The 21367-nt window shown below is 44.5% G+C and overlaps 1 pseudogene across 1 annotated transcript; it reads right to left on the reverse strand.

Moving 5' to 3' along the window:
- Positions 1-1058: 1058 nt before the first annotated feature.
- LOC143598675 (mitochondrial-processing peptidase subunit alpha-like) lies at positions 1059-19461 on the reverse strand (annotated as a pseudogene). The gene is made up of 9 exons (XR_013147156.1): positions 19362-19461; positions 18947-19182; positions 18338-18868; positions 2363-2529; positions 2134-2282; positions 1937-2034; positions 1775-1853; positions 1658-1728; positions 1059-1585 (listed from the first exon to the last, which is right to left on the reverse strand). The product of XR_013147156.1 is annotated as a mitochondrial-processing peptidase subunit alpha-like (transcript).
- Between the last annotated feature and the right edge of the window lie 1906 nt (positions 19462-21367).

Genomic DNA, 21367 nt, shown 5'->3' on the forward strand with positions numbered 1-21367 from the left:
GGCTTGTATTCAAGGTGATGTGATTTGATGATGATTATGATTTCTAGCTAACTAAGCAAGGTGCTATGATGGGAATAGAATTTAACATGTTTACTTATAATGAACAAGTCAACTTGGGGTTTTGACTTGTATAAACAATCAAATAGGTAGTAATAAAAAGTTGTCAAAAGTGTCATTCACATATTTCTTTTTTAAAAAATTAATTTTATTTTCTAATATAACATTACAGGCAATGTGATTCTTTTCATTGATGAAGTTCATACCCTGATTGGAGGAGGTCACAAGGGATCTGACATTGCTAATCTTTTGAAGCCATAGCTTGTGAAGGGTGAACTATGGGTTCCTTCTTTTCCCCTTAAACCATTTTAAAGCTTTTATTAAGGATACTTATATGCATTCTTTATTGACACATGTTTGTTAATTTTTTTGACAGCTTCATAAATTTTATATGTGGGGTGCTACTTGAGGTTGTGATGACCAAGTACAAAAATTCTTAGTTAAAATACTGTATAGCTGATGAACGTGCCAAGTTGTTGACTACTATTGTTTTGTTCACAATTCATATGGGGTGCGATTGATGCAGGTAACAAATAGTATGAACAAACATTGATCTTGGAAGAGATGGTTTGTTTAATAAAACAAGAGACATAAATCAAAGAATGCCCAGTTCTTGTAAGCTCAAAAGTAGCAGCGATAGCATAGAGAGCTTTGTTAAGTAATTGCCGGATAATGTATCAGATATTGGTTTGAAGCATGTTACATTCTTTTATGTTTATGTAATATTTACTCTTTATCTTTTATTGTAATCTGCATTTATTTTATAAAAAAGTTAAGTCATTTTCTCTTACAAAAGCTTATGCTACCATTCGGTATTTCTATTTAGGTTCAATATATTTGTGATTTGTTATCTTATTAAAAGACCAATTATGTTTCCTCTTTTTGTAACATATTGCTTTTATGTTAAACAAATATTGTTTTTGATTTAGTATACAAACAAAGATAATTTTGTCATTATGACATTAAACAGCCCGTCCACCAGACGGGTATAAAACTAGTTAATTATGCTAGTAAAACACGTTTATTTTATAAGTATGTACACTTTGCCATGAACATATTTTGAAATCCATGTAAAAAGATTATGTCACGGACAAGTGTGTTTGGGCGGTAACCGTTGCATGAAACACATTTTGAAATCCATGACATAATCGCCACCAAAAGGTTTACACCAAATACATTTTAAAAGGAGACATTAAAAATGACGAACGACAATGGAATAACTATTCAGTCAGCGTCTAAAAACAACAATAACAAGTACCATCCGCCAAATCTTGAAGCAAAATCAACCATGCTCAATACATATACAAATAATCACCCTCTGAAACTGCGTTGCTAACCCTGCGATAGCTTGGTACTTTCCGCAAATCTCCATGTGTTGCCATTGTGAGCGGCGAGGAAATAAGCTTTTCCATCATGGCTTTTACTTTTTCGCCTGTTACTTCATCTACAGCTTTCAAGAAATACTCTACAGGTCGCCTGTTCACGTTGTTTTGATAATTTGTCTGCCTATATCTCCTGAAGTAATCATCTGCAACATGCAGATAAACCGTACTCGTTAAACCTAATAATCTAGTAATCAACAATAAGACACGTTACGTACTCTTGATTCCAAGTTCATTAGAAGAGCAGACTTGGTTGCTTCTTTGGCACGCTCCAGCTCTTCCCGTCTAACTGCATACATAGAAAGATTAGTACAAAATGTGTCAAAAAGTAACACTTGTAATAACATGATCCGTGGCGAGTGCCCGAAGCTCTTTAGCAACTTTATTAAGGGCATCACATGCAAACTCAGGACTCTGTAACAAAGTGATAAAATTATTATTTATTAGAACTAAACACAAAACAAATAACTGATAAACCAGTGAAGACATAATCTTACAGTGGTGCATTGAATTCCAAAAATAGACGTGTTGTTGTATATAGAGTTGAATGCTGCACACGACTGCACTTCTGGATGGTCATTCAAGATACGGACATCTAATCATCATAACAATCACAATCAAGAACGAGACTTTAATCAACAGCCTTTTAGTTAATAACACATGATTATCTCAACTACACAAAAGTACAACTTACAAAGCCGTGAGTACATCCCTTTCCCGGGACCGCCAGCTGAAAAAGATCCACCGCCTCCCATTAGCATCTGAATAACTGTCAAAGTCATGGCAGCCTTCGCATCAAGCCAGCCACTGGGAAGTCCATATACAAGGGCAAAACAAGTCATTTGGTCAAGTAAGAATTGCATTAGAACGAGAGAACAAAATTAAACGGAAAATTAATTTGAGAGACAATTTACAAACATACCCCTGTATCAGCCCCAACTCGATAATCACCACCAACATAAAGCGAACTTGGCTCCTCAACTTGACCACCACGTGGCATATCAGAAAGAAGAGGCTCTGCATATTTCAACAGTTCCTCATGTTCAACTCCCGATGCGGCCAGTACAATCTGAGGTGCAGTATAGTTTTCCTGCAGTTTACAAACATGAAAATCTTTAGTGAAGAGGTAGGTCCCAGCAGAGCCCAGTTGGACCCGCAAGACTCACCTTGAAGAGGGACGTCTGCGCAAGGACCAACTGATTCCGCAGGACCCACCATGCTCAGAGATGAAGACCTTACTCGCAGTACGCCAGCTGTTCCCGCAGGGAAAGCCTCCCAATGGTGAAGTACCCCGCCTGTCCCCGCAGCTGCGGATACAAGCCATCAGGGAAGGCTACCCGCACTAATAGCAAGGCTACACGCACAAGGCACTAACTCTCAATAATTCAGTGTCACCTGAAGGAATGAGCAAGGCGGGAATACTCCCGCCCAAATGAGCCAGTCCGTATGCTTCTGGAAGATCTTTTGTACTATACCTGCCAAGGTATGGACAAAATAGACAAGATCTGACCAAAGCAGCCCATGAACCAATCACAGGGTGACAGCTCACCGACAACAGTACGAGGAGGAGCATGCTCTAGTACTGTTTGTCACTATTAGCCGCTGCCTACTCACCAACCCTTGTCGTGGCACGCACATAGCCTGCAGTTGGTGGAAAGGGTACAGTACACAGCCGGCCTTGTCACTATCAGCCGCTGCCTACCCACCAACCAGCATGGCACGTGCGTAGCCCATAGTTGGTAGAACAGGAATATTATACAGCTGGCTGTACCTGCTTGGAAACCTACCTTCGGCTATAAATACTCCAACACCTTGGAACGGTATGATCATCTTGTATCTTATCTTTTCTAGCAATCTCTCTTTATATACACATATTCAGAGCAATCTAGTCTGATTCTCACGCCGGAGGGTGGTCACAAGGAGGAACCCCCCCCCCCCTTCTCAGTGACGAGCTCACGGTGTCTGTTTTGCAGGTCATCAGAATAACCATCTCTGCCGGACCTAACCCTCGTGGGAAACATTACTTAACCCCCAGATTATTCATAATCTGCCCGGGGTCACCTAGTGTTTCTTCATTGGCGCCATCCGTGCATAAAAGCTAGAACTAATTCTCAGTTTTTTCAAAACTTCTGAAAAAATGGTTAACGTTACTCCGGTCCCAAGGCCAGTAAGTGACCAAGAAACCCCGGTAACCACAACCCCAGCTACTGGGGGGAACACCGGCGGTTACACAAATTTTACGAACACTACCCCGGTTACCCAAGCCGGGGCAAGTGCAGTAAACAATATTTCACTGGGGTTCACTGATGCCCAGTTGGAGAAACAGACGAGGCTCCCTCGCCAAACACTCGATCAACTTAAGGCCTGGGCCGAAGCACGTCAGAAGGAATTCCAAGCTGAGTTGGATGAACGCTTGCGTTCACTCCAACAGGCTGACGAATTCGGAAGCACTCGACAACAGCTCAACATGAACAGTGAGTGCGAGTACTCGGACGATGATCGGGAGGAATCCGACACTGACGCGAACCCTCGCCATAGGGCGAAAGGGAATCGTAAAGAAACGGACTTCCAACCAAGAAGGAATTTCGGAGAAACCTTCAAACCAAGGAACGCGGGGGGAAACCAACGCGACTTCTCCAAAACCTTTAGACCAACTGCTGCAAATGCAGGAACATCCAAGTTTGCAAGGGACATTGCGGAAGCAATCGCTCCGAGAAGTGCCAAACAGATGTCCAACATCGGCACTTATGATGGTCTATCCGACCCAGATGATCACTTGAACAGATTCATAGCGGGGGCAACCGTCAGTAACTGGACGGAACCCACGTGGTGTTATATGTTCCAGATGACGCTGGTTGGAGCGGCCAGGGCGTGGTTTGATCGTTTACCGGTCCACCACATCTATGATTGGGCGGACTTTCAACACAAGTTCAGCCAACACTTCAGTCAACAGAGGAAATATACTGAAGAGCAGTGGACGATCCTCAACTGCGTGAGAGAGGAAGATGAATCTTTACTAGACTTCATCACTCGCTTCAACTCCAAAAAGCTGAGTCTGGGCAACATAAGTGAAGATCTTGTTCGCGCCGCTTTTATCCAGGGCGCCGAATACCCAGAGCTTATCCGCACGTTGACGGGTAAGGACGGCATGCCATCCACATGGGATGCCATCATGACGGCAGCCAAGCGCTTTGCCGAGACGGAGAAGCAACTGGGTAGGGATCTTCCCCAGAGTACACACCTCTACACGCAGAGGACCAGAGAAAACAATGTTCGGATCGCCCGGCAGAACAAAAAGAGGAAGCTAGGTATTTGGCAGTCAAGGGTAAACTTTGACACCTCATCCAGCTCTCGCCCTCTTGTTGGCGGAAGGGATAACACGCACCCTTCAAGCCGAAAACACCGGTGGACGCCACTCACCAAAAGCGTCACGGAGATATTTGCCACCAAAAAACTCCCATGGCCAAAAGCTCCAATGATCCGGCAGCGACCTAATGCGGATCAGAGCAAATCCTGTGACTTCCACGGGACAAAGGGTCACAATACAGAGGAGTGTACATCCTTGAAGGATATTGTTGAAACATTCGTCAAGGATGGAAGACTTGCACACCTTGTGGCATCAATCAAGAATGGAGGAAGGAATGATAACCGGTATAAAGGCAACGGACGAAAGCCCGTTGACATCAGCATCCACATGGTTCATGGCAACATCAGAGGAAGAAAAAGACGAACGACAGAACCATGCGAATGGAAGGAAGCTGAGGTGCGCTTCCCGCGAGTGCCAGGAGGACCCAGCAAGGAAGGCCCTATCGTCATCAAAAGCCAGCTGGGGCATTACATAACTTCCCGCACTCTTGCTGACAACGGCGCCTCGTCAACGGTTATGTACAGGCAGTTCTTCGACAAGCTAGACGACGAAGACAAAGAACGCCTGGAAACGGTTTACGCCTCAATGGAAGGGTTCGACGGCAGCACAAACACCCCCTGGGTATCCTATCTTTCCCCGTCATTCTCACGGACGGGAAATACTCCCGCACAGAAGACGTGGACTTCGTCGTAATGAGGAAGCCACATCACACATACGACATTCTCTTCGGGAGAGACGGGATGGCAAGATTCAACGCCGTGGTATCTTCAGTCCACGGCAGGATGGGATGGCCAACTGCTGAGGGTGTAGCGATGATCACCGGTATCCCCCAGGTATGCATCGCATCCGTCTCATCTAAACCCAAACCAAAGATGGCTAAACCAACCATCACCGAACCAGAAAAATGGGCCCTCAATGGCAAATACCCTGACCAGGCTGTTACAATTGGCCCAACAATCACTGATCCTACGCGCACCTTGCTCAAACGCTTACTACAGAAAAACGCTGACATCTTTGCGTGGACACCAGCTGACATGACTGGTGTACCTCGAAGTAAGGCAGAGCATAAGCTCAAGTGTGACCCGGCTTTTACGCCAGTCATACAAAAGCGCAGAGTAATGGGGGCGGAACAAGCTAACGCGTGTAGAACCCAAGTCAAGGAACTCCTTGACGCGGGCATCGTACGTGTTAGTAGATATCAAACATGGGTTGAAAATCCCGTTATGGTACCGAAGGCTAACAAACAATGGCGCATTTGCATAGATTTCAAAGATTTAAACAAAGCATGCCCCAAAGATTGTTACCCGTTACCTGAAATTGACCTCAAAGTGGATTCATTAGCACCGTTTCGCCTTAAATGCTTCCTTGACGCATATAAGGGGTACCATCAAATCCACATGGCTGTAGATGATCAGGACAAAACCGCATTTCGGACGTCCGATTGCACATTTTGTTATCAAATGATGCCATTCGGACTTAAGAATGCAGGGTCCACATACCAACGCCTGATGGACAAAGAGTTTCATGCCCAAATTGGGAGAAACTTGGAAGTCTACATGGATGATTTGGTCATCAAAAGCCCTGAGCCAGAAGCGATGTTGAAAGACATCGAAGAAACTTTCAACACGCTCAGAAAGATAAACATGAAGCTCAACCCGAGCAAGTGTTCCTTTGGGATGGAAGAAGGGAAGTTCTTGGGAGTCATTGTTACTAAAGATGGCTTCAGAGCGAACCCTGAAAAGGTCGAAGCCATTATCAAAATGGAATCACCTACTACCATCAAGCAAGCTCAGACACTGAATGGACGCCTAGTCGCACTTAACCGCTTTTTGTCAAACCATGCGGATAGGTCGTTCCCATTCGTGTCAACATTGAGAAACTGTTTAAAGAAAACGCACTTCCGCTGGACACCAGATGCGGAAGCAGCTTTTCTGGAAATTCGGTCACGCTTGATCGAACTCCCAACGCTCACAGCACCAGAAGCGGGGGAAGAATTAATCATATACCTTTCTGCCACAGATAGAGCAACCGGGGCAGTCCTGCTAGTAGAGCGAAAAGGTATCCAGATGCTTATTTACTATGTTAGCCGTGTCCTAATAGACGTAGAAACCCGGTACTCCACCCTGGAAAAATTAGTCTTAGCACTTGTACAAGCTTCACGCAGACTAAGACGATATTTCCAGGGTCACCCAATCACCATTCTCACCAACTTCAAACTCGCAAACGTTCTAGGCAAACCCGAGTTATCGGGACGTCTAGCCAAATGGGCAATTGAGTTGGGGGAATATACGATAAAGTACAAGCCAAGACCAGCTATAAAAGGCCAGGTCCTGGCCGACTTTATTGCAGAAGTCCCCGCTTCGCGGGAGAAAGAGTGCCAGGAGGAGGCTCAACCCCTCCCCCCCAGTACAGGACATCAATGATGTCTGGCGACTCTACACTGATGGAGCAGCCAGCAACGAGGGTTCAGGCGCAGGGTTGAAACTAACCAACCCAGCAGGCCAAGAATACACTTACGCTATTCGACTGGATTTTCCAAGTACGAATAACGAAGCCGAGTATGAAGCATTCTTGGCCGGGCTGAGAATTGCGCGTAAGATGGGAGTGAAAAACTTGGAAGCCCACGTGGATTCCATGTTAGTAGCCAACCAAATAAACGGGACGTACACGACCGTGAACGACACAATGGCCCTGTACCTCGCACAAGCAAAAACCCTTATGCGTGATTTTAATGATTGTAAAGTCATACACGTCAAGCGTAGCGAAAACAAATCTGTGGATGCGTTAAGCAAGCTTGCATCATTAGCCTTCACCCATTTGGGAAAGGACATCCGCATTGAACTCCTTGAAGCACCATCAGTCTCGCACAAGGAAATTTGTGTCATCCAAACCGGCACAGAAACGTGGATGACACCGATAATAAATTACCTTGCAGCGGGTATACTACCAGAGTCAAAAACACAGGCAAGAAAAATACGTTGTAAAGCATTAAACTATCAACTCATCGATGACATCCTTTAAAGACTTAACTTTCTTGGCCCACTCTTAAGATGCGTGGACAACCAAGATGCTGACTACCTCCTAAGGGAAGTACACGAAGGCATCTGTGGAGTACACGCAGGTCCACGCGTTGTTGTAGCTAAGCTAAACAACGCGGGATACTTTTGGCCAGGGATGCATATGGATGCGCTGGCATACATTCGAAAGTGTAGGGCTTGCCAACTCTACGCACCCAACACGCATCGCCCGAAGAATGAACTTGTTCCAGTCACCTCTTCATGGCCATTTCAGAAGTGGGCCATCGATGTGACAGGCCCATTTCCCACAGCAGCAGGAAACGTTCAATTTCTAGTGGTAGCCATCGACTACTTCACCAAGTGGATAGAAGCAAAACCCTTAGCCCAAACAACCGCAAAACATATTAAAAAATTTATTTGGGAATTTATTATTTGTCGTTTTGGACTTCCACAGACTTTGGTGAGTGATAACGGCACCAACTTTGCTGACAAGAAGCTACAAAAGTGGCTGGAAGAACTTCAAATCACCCACACCTTTACCTCAGTGGCACACCCGCAAGGTAACGGTGAGGTGGAAAGAGCAAATAAAAGCATCGTCGAAGGCATAAAGAAAAGACTCCTGGAACACAGATCCGGCTGGGTAGACGAAGTTCCACACGTCCTTTGGGCAAACAGAACGCTGAAAAAGGCCAGTACGGGAGAAACCCCGTTCAGCCTCACTTATGGCACTGAAGCCATGGTCCCAGTCGAAATTGGTTTACCCTCACCAAGGGTCTTGATTCAGCCAGAAGACAATGATGCGGAAAGACGGTTAGACCTTATGCTAACCGAGGAACGCAGAGACTTAGCCGCAGCGCGTGAAGAAAACTACAAGCGACAAATGCAAAAGTACTACAACACGCGGGTAAAACTCTGCAACTTCAATGTAGGAGACTACATATTGCGTAACAACGAGGCTTCAAACCAAGAGCGCCCAGGAAAACTGGCACCGGTCTGGGAAGGACCGTACATTATCAAAGAAGTTTTGGGAAAAGGCGCATGCCGGCTTGAAAGGCTCGATGGCACTCCTATCCCAAGAACATGGAACGGAGCTCAATTACGCAAATGTTACATGTAGATCAATTCCAAACTTGTAAAGAAAAGGCCTAGAGCCACTTCTAATGGAAATGATTCTCCTTTATCACATTGTGTTGATAGCCTTACCTTTATACTTATGAACTTCCCACACTGATATGCCGGTATTCACCGCATAAATATGGGAAGAAGTAAGTCGTTGCGTGTGGAAGGCGGCAAAACCCGCATAAACACATAAAACGGTAAAAATTTCTAAGGAAAAGATAAGGAAAACCTTCACGCAGGTCAGCTATAGGTGAAGTTTGGTCATCCCAATAAATGAAAGTGACGGTCCTACCCGCACAATCATGATAGAGGAAACTGAACATTAACCTATTGGCAACCGCGCGTCGAAAGGTTAACTTATTCAAAACACTTAGAAAATTTCAAAGGAAAAGATGAGGAAAACTTCCACGCAGGTCAGATATAGGTAAAGTTTAGCCATCCTACTAAGTGAAAGTGACGGTCTTATCCGCACAATCAAGAAAGAGGAAGCAAAACTTTAACTTATTATCTGCCACGTTGAAAAGTTAACTTATCTAAGTACTCAAGAAATTGCTAAGTTAAAACAAAATATGCGCGAAATAAACAAGGCAAGGCATTAACAAATAATCTTTATTCCATCAACATTCAAACATTACAAGAATTGCTGGGTACATACCCGCATACAAGATTAGAAGTCTACAAACATAAAAATCTACTCTAATGGTGGAAAGGGATCTAAAGTATCAAGCTTCAGGACCACTCCCACTTGGACCCGCACCATCAGTAGAGTGTGGCGGTTCAAGGAAAGCTTTGAGGATAGCTAGCCCATCATCAGCAGCAGCAATCTCGTTTACCTTCTCCACCACCGGATGCGGGAAGGCGGCATACTGATTCACTGCTTGGTCATACGCAGCTTCAGTATCCACATTGTAAAGAGGGAAGTTGGAAGGCGGAATGCCTTGTTCAACAAACCCTAGACCAAGCAGGAAGCCAGCCTTTTCCCCATCCTCATGAGAAGCGTTGAGGGCTGCGCTCATCGCATCGTCATATGATGTGTTCGTGAACACCCGATGCACAACCTAAAAAACAGAAGTATATCAAAAACTCTTAAAGGAAAAGCGTAAAGAAATTGTGAACCTGCGCATACCTGAGACAACGCTTCTCGGAGAAGCCATTCCTTGGTAACCAGAGCCTCCTGGAGGGCAGCTTGAGCTTCATTACGGGCGCGTTCGGCTTCGTTCTTTGTAAGGTTGGCAAGCAACACATCTTTGGCTGCAGCCTCTTCGACGCCCTTTAGCTTACGCTCAGTGTGGTCAAGCACCCCCCTCTGGTCCAAGATCTCTTGGAGCTTCTTGGCATCTTCCATGGCCAAGGCATCATGAGCCTAGAGGTGTTCAAAATAACCGGTTATAGAACCGGTTTGGTCGGTTTAACCGAAAACCGGTTAATAGAAAAACCGGTTATTAAAAAACCGGTTAGACCGGTTATTGAACCGCCGGTTAGTACTTCGGTTACTCATTCGTGGACAAAAACCGGTTATTGAACCGGTTAGTAAAAAAACCGGTTAAATTTAAAAACCGGTTATTAAAAAACCGGTTAACCGGTTAACGGTCAAAAACCGGTTAACCTAAAAACCGGTTAACCGGTTTTTAGGTTAACCGGTTTTTGACCGTTATAAAACGGCCATATGACCGTTTGGGTCCTTTTTTGCCCGTTTTTTCTTGATTTCTAGCCGTTTTTTTTAACATTTTACCCCCACAAACAACTATATATAGTTTAGGTTGGGTAGGTTAGCTCACACTCGATTATACAACTCTACTAGCTCTAAACGTTTATTTCATACGCGATTATTTTGTTATCTCACACTCAATTATACCACATTACCACTCCATACGCTCTTATTTCGTAGTCGTTTATTTCATACTCGTACTCGTTTATTTCATACTCGATTATACGCTCTTATTATCATGGCCTCCCAAAGTGCTGCTTCATCCGTCAACATGGGTGCCTCGAACACAGACATAACGGTCGTTCGGATCATCCCCACGAAACGAAACCAAGATGTGTGGCAACATTTCGACCTATGCGAACTGTCCAACGGTCGCCAAAAAGCTCGATGCAAGCACTGTTTGAAGTTCTATGCCAAAGATGCAAACTCCACTTTAAAAGCGCATATACAACAGCGCTTTTGCAAGGCCTTGAAGGACGAAGCGGGAAGTAGTTCGCAGCCGGAGATGACGAATCAAGGAGTGGTGTTTACGTACGACGTTGAAGCGGTACGTCAACAGTTTTCAAACTTTGTGATTCAACAAACACTTCCTTTCAACCACTTCGACAACCCTCAATTCACGGAGATGATGCAAAACTATGTTCAACCACGCTACCAACACGTAAGTCGTTCGACCCTTAGAAGAGATTGTCTTAAAGCATGGAAAACGCTAAATCCGAACTAATTTCATACTTTTCAAACTTACAAACTGGTGTAAACTTAACAACGGATGTTTGGTCGGTACCTCATGGTTCGCCCGACTCATACATTTGTGTGACGGCTCATTGGGTTGACCCCGAGTCGTGGCAAATGATGAAACGAACCGTTGCGTTTCAATTGTTTGATTACCCGCACACGGGTAGAAATATTTCAAATCTTGGATAAAGTCATTCGACAATACAACATTGAAGATAAAATCTTTTCAATTTCGTTTGATAACGCGTCCAACAATACGGCCGCGGTTGGCCATTTAAAATTAAAGTATAAACCTATTTGTGATGGAGCGTTTTTTCATAGCCGATGCATTGCACATATTATCAACTTGGCCGTGCAAGATGGGTTAAACGTGATCGAAACGCAAAGAAACAGTTTTAAAAGAATGTTACGAGATGTTTTTAGCAACAATAAAACATTTTCAAGATACAAAAAATTTTGTGTAGAAGCTAATTGTCAATGGTTGGGGCCAAATTGGGATTGTCCAACAAGATGGAACTCGACTTGTAATATGTTTGAGAAAGCCATCCAACAAAAAGAATCATTAATTGCGTTTCATCAAATTTTGTCAAGTAGGGGTAAATGTGCACCATATGATCCTAGAAACTGGTTATTGATTGAGATCGTTACGGAGGTCCTTCAAATTTTTAAATCTTGCACAACTAGTTTATCCGGGGTTTACTATCCAACAAGCCCCATTGCTTTACCAAAAATTGCTGTCATGTGCACAAAGTTGAGTGAACTTGATTGTAGGGGTGCACCTTATTTTGATATGGGTGTAAAAATGAAAGAAAAATTTAGAAAATATTTTCAACAACTACCCGCTGTTTTGACATGTGCTGCTGCGTTAAACCCTTGCATCAATGTTGGTGGTGTTGAAGCTTTAATAGAAAAAATTTGTGATGAGCTTGGGTTAAACGACGATCAAAACCCCTATTATAGCCAAACTTTAAAGAATGCTTTCAACACCACCTTGTCAAACATGTATGATGTCTACCTTACAAAATACGGGTCGTCTTACCAAATTCATGACTCGTTAAGAGCTGTTGCCCAATCCCAATCCCAAACCGACCTTGAAATGGGGATGTACTACATGATTTGGGAAGACGCCGGTAAACGTCAAAGGGTAAACACCCCAAGCAGTGAACTTGGAAGGTATGGTGGTACCAACTTTGTGAAACACATGACTCCGGATGAATTTAGAAGTCTTGATTTGCTGGCTTGGTGGAGAGGTAAGGAGGATGAGTTTACGATCCTCGCCGCCATGGCCAAAGATTTACTAACGGTCCAAGCTTCCACGGTAGCTTCGGAGTCTGCTTTTTCTGTTTCTGGCAAGGTTATATCGATTAGGAGGACTCGACTCACTGCACCAGCTATAGAGATGTCGATTTGCTACAAGGATTACTTGGACTCTTTAGATAGGGCACAACATCAACGCTCACTCGAGGGGGAAATGGAGTATGAAGCGGGCTTGTATGAAGACGAGGTCAATGAAGGACACACTCAACCAATGACCGATGAAGAAGCCGCGTACGACGATTACCTAAGAAATAGCTCGGGATCGGGTAGCGAAGAAAATTAGTTAAAGAAACAGCAAACATAGAGGCAAATCATGCGTTAGAAACAGCAAGTTGTTCATGTAATCGTGTCTAAGCATTCTTTTTCCTAATATGTGCTCTTATTTACTTGTTGATTTGGATTTTTCTAATTTAGTTAAAGAAACAGCAAACATGGAGGCAAATCATGAACAAACTGCGATTGGGAACAACAGGAGCATCTGCTAGTTCACGATTTAATGTTTGTATTTTTGAGTTAAATCATGAACAACAGTTCTTGGCAGAGATTTCTTCAGTGTTAATGATTTAATGTTTGTATTTTTGAGTTACGAATATGCGATAACGATTTAATGTTTGTATTTTTAATGTAAAAACTATAAATGAAAGTTATGTGTTTTTAATCTTTGGTTTGTTGAAAACACATTCACCAACACACACTCATACTCATCTTCCAAGCAAAGAACCCTAACAACGAAAGCAAAGAATGGCTTCGGTCAGTCCGTTTTGCCTTGTAGTTACCGGTTTGTTTATACTGTGAAAAAATAATGGTCTTCATTAAGTACAAAATATAAAAAACAAATATTCGAATTTGAAACCGCGAAATTTAAAAAAAAAAAAAAAAAAAAAAAAAAAAACCGGTTAATAAAAAAACCGGTTTATTAACCGGTTCTAACCGGTTTCTAAACCGGTCCTAACCGGTTAGACCGGTTAGGGTTTTGACAGAAAAAAACCGGTTATTAACCGGTCCGGTTAATAACCGAACCGGTTTTTTTAAAAAAACCGGTTTGTGCACCTCTACATGAGCCTGCTGGAGCCTCTTTAATTTGGCTTTAAGTTCCTCATTCTCGATGCGTAGAGGCTCAGCAGCAGCTTCAGCCTTGGTGGCCCTCTCGGTTGCGTTCCGTGCAGTTTCCTTAGCCAACCGAAGCTGTTCATTAACAGCTTGGGCGGCCTTGGAACGGGCCTCGAGACGAGCCTGAACTTCAACCTCAAGTGCCTTGAAGGCCTTCTCCTTCTCCGCAGCAACGGCGGAGAGCCTCCTGTTCTCCTCCCGGACAGCCCGCGCCTGAGCTACTTCTTGGATACGAGCTGCTTTTAACTTGTCGTTTTCACGACAAAGCAGCTCGACGCGCAGCTGCATCCGGGCTACGAGAATGCAGAGTTCATTTGTCAACCTACCCTCCTGGTAGCTTGACATTGCTTCCCCCAGCGCCCCACTTGGAGCGGCGTGGCGCGCCCACTCGACGCATTCCACAGGCGTCCGAAGGGTTGTTCCTCGGCGGATGTTCCATCGTGGAACACTTCATTGGAATCCGACACTGCAAAAGCAAAAGGCAGTTAGGAAAAGATGATAAAAAAATATATAAAATAAAATAATAAAAGGCCAAAATAACCCTACGCACCTGTAGGGTCGACGACAGGCCTGTAGCCGCCAAACCCATCACCCGAACCTAACGGATATCCATCCAAGAGGTCAGGCAGATGGGAAGGAGGCAGAGATTGGCTTGACGCCCCAACCCCAGACATACCTGAAGGACCGGCCGTAGTCGCCGGCGCCCGAGGAGGCATAGCGGAGGCCGCCGTGGTAGAAACCAACGGAGGTGAACTCACCGGAGGTGAACTCACAACCGCGGCTGTGGAAGAATCCACAGAAACATTCACCGCCGACTCAGTGAAGGAATCAGTGAATATGGCACTGACAGCCGGCGGAGACGTCGTCACAGTTGGAACAGTTGGCTCAACCGGGTGAGCAACTGAACCAACAACTGAAGCAGGCGCAGTCGCCTGGGTCATCGCCTCAGGTAGGTTGACCAAACCTACCGTCATGGGTCCGGAGGTGCTCCTCCCCGCTCCACCCTGGAATGCGGTAGCATCCACGCCTGCACAAAGAAGATATATAAGTATAATGGCGGAAATATATGCAGTTAAGTTAAAGGAAGTATACTTACGGGTCCTTTTGAGCTTGAAGGTGCGAACGGGCGGGGACGAACCCGATGGAGCCGGCCTCTTCGTACCGGGTCACCGTCGTTGTCCTGGGCTGCTCGGAGGTGACAGCCGTTTCAACCTCCAGAGCAGTGGTCTCAACACCACCCGGGTTCCCCGCCGCCTCTTCACTCTCGGTCTCCGACTCAGACCGGTTCACCTGGTCGGCAGTGGAGGCTACCTTCGCCTTGCCCTTCCCGCCAGCAGCCTTCTTCTTCCGCGCAAGAAAAGGACCATCTGCGGATTCCTCATCAGAAGATGACAAAATTAGAGGAATTCCAGCAGAGGTTTCAGCATTCAGAGGGCGAGGGTTAAATAGTCTTTTACCTGGCCGCGTGGCGCTCAGAATTTCGTGGCCTGGCGGGTAGGCCTCCACAAACCGATCCGCAGTCTGCGCAAGGATGGGCAACTCGTTCTCGTCAAGAGCACGAGTACCCAACCGAGCGGGACCGTCAGCTTCCCGCAGATCCAGGAGGGACTGCAAGTCATTTCCCTCTGAAATAAAAAGAAAAACAGTTAGAAAAAACCTTAAATCAACAAAGAAGACGGAGCATACCGTAAGGGATAAAGTTCAAACCGTATTCAAGTACGATGGGAATCTGTGGCGCATCCGCCCCAGCATCCTTCCACACCCTGCTCATACCGACCATCACCATCCCGGACTCCGGAAAGCGGTAAACCGGAGTCTGGATCCGGGAAATCTTGGAGAACCATTCCGCCTCCTGGTAGTTGGAGGCGTGAAGGCTGGGGAGAGCTCTCCCGTTCTTAAATGTCATCGCTATAGGGACGACACGGGCAGAGATGTAAAAGAACTCCCGCTTCCAAGACCGCAGACTGCGCTCGGTAGCGCAGATCTTCAAACCCTTGATCCGGGTGACCAGGGTATACCAGCCTTGGATGCACCTCCAGGAGTAGAAGGTCATCAGGCGGTCGACGTGGGGATCCACGCCAAGAATGAGGCACACCCACTCAAAATGGAGAATCTTGGCGATCGCCATTGGGTGTACCTCGGTCAGGTGCACACCGTGTCTATCCAGAACACGGTATACAAACTTCGTCAACGGGAACCTAAGATTCCCATAGACGAAGAAGGCGGCATATACCCCTATTTTGCCCTTGGGGGCATCGTACACCGTCTGGTGTGGCTCCGGAAACTCAGGCTCGAACGGCTCGAGCATGAACTTCCGGACGATGTACCGGTAAAGCTCGATGGGAAGAGCACACTGGCATTCGCCAGCAGTGCTCTTATCGTCCTTATCGGGCGTAGACGTCGGGTTCTCGACATACAAGTCAGACTCCTCGACGGTAGCTTCTGGATCATGAGTAGACGACATGTTTTGGAGGTAAAGAACGATTTCAGGAGAATGCTCGACAGAAAGTTAGAGTATTCGCCGGAAATCGCTTAGAAGAAGAAGAAAGAAATGAAAGTGTGGATTACCGTGAACCCTCTCCCCCTTTATATACTCATCGCAATGAATGCGATGAATTTAATGCGGAGGAGAGAGAAAAGAGCTGGTGCAATGAAACTATGACATGTGGAAAAAGCAAGCTGGCAACAGCTGTTGACGGGACGCGCGCCGTAAAATCCGCACCCACGCGCCCGAAAAATCGCGCCCACGCGCCTGAAAAAGCGTCTGGAATGACCATATACTGTCACGTCGCCATAACTTCCTGCGCGTCCTGACACTGTCAGAAGAAACCGTCGGACGACGTTTCAACAGTTTGGACTGTTCTTATCCTTTCACCAACTCTTCGAATTTCAAAAAGATTCAAAAAGATTCAAAAGTAAGCGGGACTATACCCCTTACCTTGGCAACCAAGTAACTATAAGACAGGTGCGAGTACAGTGTCAAGGCAAAACCCTTCACATACTTAACACCCGCAGGGAATGGACGCCAAGAATACCTTGGAAGTAAGATAACTATAAGACGAGTGCGGGTACAGTGTCAAGGCGAAACCCTTCACATACTTAGCACTCGCAGGGAATTGAAACCAAGAAGGATCTTCTGGGCCATGCTTGCGGAAAGGGAAATAACATCCCCGCATAGCGGGAACGTTGAGAACTAGATTGTTTGAAGCTCCAGGATGGAATTGGTTCTTTAACATAATTGATCACTATGTTTAAAACTACCAAAACCTCGTGGAGAATCTACACAAGTGAAACTCAACGCTCCTGACTTGCGAGGAGGTTACACACCTACCCGCATCATACCCAAAGATCAAGCAGAAAAGTCGGGAATTTCTGCACGTGACATTAGGGAAACCGCGGGAAGAATCCCCACAGACAACCTTAAAACTAAATCCTTTTCAAAACCCCTTGCTTAAGTCCAAAGTTCACCTCACTTATTAACAATTCACGAGAAGAACATTTGACTGGGGGGACTTGAAGAGGTAGGTCCCAGCAGAGCCCAGTTGGACCCGCAAGACTCACCTTGAAGAGGGACGTCTGCGCAAGGACCAACTGATTCCGCAGGACCCACCATGCTCAGAGATGAAGACCTTACGCGCAGTACGCCAGCTGTTCCCGCAGGGAAAGCCTCCCAATGGTGAAGTACCTCGCCTGTCCCCGCAGCTGCGGATACAAGCCATCAGGGAAAGCTACCCGCACTAATAGCAAGGCTACACGCACAAGGCACTAACTCTCAATAATTCAGTGTCACCTGAAGGAATGAGCAAGGCGGGAATACTCCCGCCCAAATGAGCCAGTCCGTATGCTTCTGGAAGATCTTTTGTACTATACCTGCCAAGGTATGGACAAAATAGACAAGATCTGACCAAAGCAGCCCATGAACCAATCACAGGGTGACAGCTCACCGACAACAGTACGAGGAGGAGCATGCTCTAGTACTGTTTGTCACTATTAGCCGCTGCCTACTCACCAACCCTTATCATGGCACGCACATAGCCTGTAGTTGGTGGAAAGGGAACAGTACACAGCCAGCCTTGTCACTATCAGCCGCTGCCTACCCACCAACCAGCATGGCACGTGCGTAGCCCATAGTTGGTAGAACAGGAATATTATACAGCTGGCTGTACCTGCTTGGAAACCTACATTCGGCTATAAATACTCCAACACCTTGGAACGGTATGATCATCTTGTATCTTATCTTCTCTAGCAATCTCTCTTTATATACACATATTCAGAGCAATCTAGTTCTTACGCCGGAGGGTGGTCACAAGGAGGAACCCCCCCTTCTCAGTGACGAGCTCACGGTGTCTGTTTTGCAGGTCATCAGAATAACCATCTCTGCCGGACCTAACCCTCGTGGGAAACATTACTTAACCCCCAGATTATTCATAATCTGCCCGGGGTCACCTAGTGTTTCTTCATTTAGAAACACTAAGAATCCACGTATACAGAACAATATAACTTATGTTAAAAAGAAATAACTAACAGCTACAAATTGTTCCAATATGGTGCTATCTAATCTATCAAGTGAGTCTTCCGAAGCGAGAAGAGGATTCGCTAACGCTCCAGAATATCCAGCTGTATGAATAGCTTCGAACAGCAACGTTTCCGGATTGTTGGCATATTCACTCATCTCAGCTTTCACTTTCGCAATCTGCAAATCAATATTTCAAGTTCATAACATTACTTTCATCAAAACGATAAAACGCTATAAAGATTACCTGCCTTTGACCTCCCAGTCCAAGAAAACTTGATTCCTTACAGCGTCAACAAGTAACTCCACCATTTGCGGAACGTAAGTCTTGAGCGCATCAAACGTGTAACTCATATAATCTCTTTCACGAGAAGCCATCACGTTGCCGCCAATAGCCTCCACTTCCCTCACAAGACGCAAGTGGCTTCTGTTACTGGTGCTTTTGAACGCCATACGCTCTAGAATATGAGTAGCCCCTAACGATAGCGGCGTTTCGTAAATCGAGCCAGAATCGATATACAATCCAATGGAAGCCACAGGGCCCTGTCCAAATATATAATGCCAACAATTATAATAAACTAATAATCACATTTTACCAGAAGTAACGAAGGGTTTACTTACGGATGAACTTTCGGAGGCGATTCTGAGTCCGTTAGGGAGAGTTGTGATCTTGGTGTCGGCGGTTTCGATGGTATCGGGTAAAGAAGGTGGGAGTTCAATGCCCTTAAGTGGGAAGTCCAAAGGAGGGTGGGTGAATTGCCACCGGTAATCCAGCTAAAGATACCGCCCGACGTTGACTTGGCTGAAACCGCACTTGAACTCGCAAACCTAGTCAGGCTCCTGTTCCCCCCCTGTCCCTATTACATAATAAAATTATACTAATATAAAAAACATAATAAGTAAACTATTTACTTCAGGAGTCTGACATAAAATACATTTTCAATAAGGTAAAATAGGAATATTATGTTCAGGTAGGTTATATATAACAATGATTAAAAAGCAAAGAAAAGATATTTACTACTACTGACTGACTGACCTTGAGGGGGGTTCTAATTCTGGATGCTGCGGCTCGGTACATGACGAGTGAATGAAGAATGAGAGAATATTAATAGTGTTGTTCCACTCTCTCGGGAGCTACCTGCAGAAGAAGAAGAAGAAGACTGGTTGGTTTGTGGGGCGAAGAATTTGGGGTTTGGGTTTAACCCGTGTGAGAATTGTTGTAATGGCACATGTAGCTGACAACTTTATCAGCAATTCTAATTTCTGGCCTTCCGGGTGCGCAAAAAGGGTTTTTCTGATACCTAGTGCCGGGTATGAAACTGGGTTCGAATATAACTGGGTATTGAAAAAACCTTATTTTTAGATTTTTTTTCAGGTATAGATGGAGTTTTTTAAGGGGCTGCACTTTTTTTGGGTATTTTTCAGGTTTTTTCGGGTTTAGATCGGGTAGTTGAAAAACATGGTTCCAAGTATGGAACCGGTTCCGGTTTTCGGGTATTACCGGCTACAACTCGGGTCTAGTTCGGGTACGAGCTTTGGTACTAAAATGCATACCTTATCCATACCGGGTCGAGTATGGGCTCGGGTATAAAAAAACTAAATTATGGGGTTTTTTTTGTCTGGTTCTGAGATCGGGTTTTTTGTGCACCTCTAATTCAGCATTACTATATAAGGTCCGCGATTTATACATTTTTTGTATGTTTTCTAATTTACCTAACGTAGAATAGAGGTGAACAAAACCAGATTTTTATATAAAGAGAGCTTAATGTCGCAGAGTTATCCTAATATTTGGCTCGTGACATCAATCTCCACCTCGAGGGGACCTTGATGACCTTTACTTGGAGATTTCCTCTTTGATATCCATGAATTCACATCTTATTTAAGACTCTCGTTTTACTCATGTGTTCACTATCGATAACGATGAATCCTTGATTGAGTTGATCAACGGAGGGTGGTCCGAAGCTTTAGTTTAAACCCCATTATAATGTGATTTCGTGATGTTTTGCAACCTCAATATAAGATGGAGAAGACGAAGTATTACGGATTGTCTCCACCGCTGTTGCAAGCATGTTAAAAATTCTTGGTGAATCCTTGTATCAACTTATGATGAGATCGGGACCGTACATGTACCTATACCCGTACATGTATCCGAAAGTACCCATACCTTAAATCATTAAATCTTGGTACCCATACCCGTACCCAAATTATATGGTACGGGTACAGGTACTTTGGGTACGGTACTCGCTTTGGTACCCCTTTGTTCTTTTTTTTAAATCTCCACTAAACTAGGTAACGTTACGATACCGACAATAAATTATCTATGGTACCAAAACCGTAATACCATAACGAGAACCATAATACCGCAACCAAAACATAATAGCAAAACTAAAAATGAAACAAATCAACCACAATATAAACTTCATTCTCTTTTCCTTTTCTTTGTTATTGCTTTCTTAATTTCTATAGAAAAACAAGAGAGAAACTTAATACATGTTATTTAATGATATACACAATTACACATACATGAAATAAAAATATACGAATACACACATATAGACTGAGAATGAAGTTATTCAACTAATATATATATATATATATATATATATATATATATATATATATATTATGTTTTAAAAATCTCGTTTGAAAGTTAAGTTATGAATGCTGGAAACCCTATATATTCTAAACGAGTACCAGTACCCGTAACACCCGTACTTATACCCGTACCTATACCCGAAAGTACTTGTACCTATAATAAGTAAATCTAGGTACCCATACCCTTACCCAATAGACATATATGGGTACAAGCACAGGTACTGAACAGATACGGGTACATGTATTCGGGAAAAAATGCTCATTCCTAGTATCAACAGCTAATGCCCAATGTAAATATTGCATAAGTTGGGTATTTTTGTGTTTTCTAGAAGATGGTTGATACTTTTTCAATATACCTAAACCTGTAGGTCATATAATGTAAATTAGAAAACAATAATTGTGAAACTTTTAGGTGATCCCCGTGTGTTGTGACCTCAAAGTAACAAG

The sequence above is a fragment of the Bidens hawaiensis genome, unplaced genomic scaffold (assembly GCF_021521415.1).
Source record: "Bidens hawaiensis isolate Kalapana, Puna unplaced genomic scaffold, B.hawaiensis_p1.1 tig00050684_1, whole genome shotgun sequence".
NCBI lineage: Eukaryota > Viridiplantae > Streptophyta > Magnoliopsida > Asterales > Asteraceae > Bidens > Bidens hawaiensis.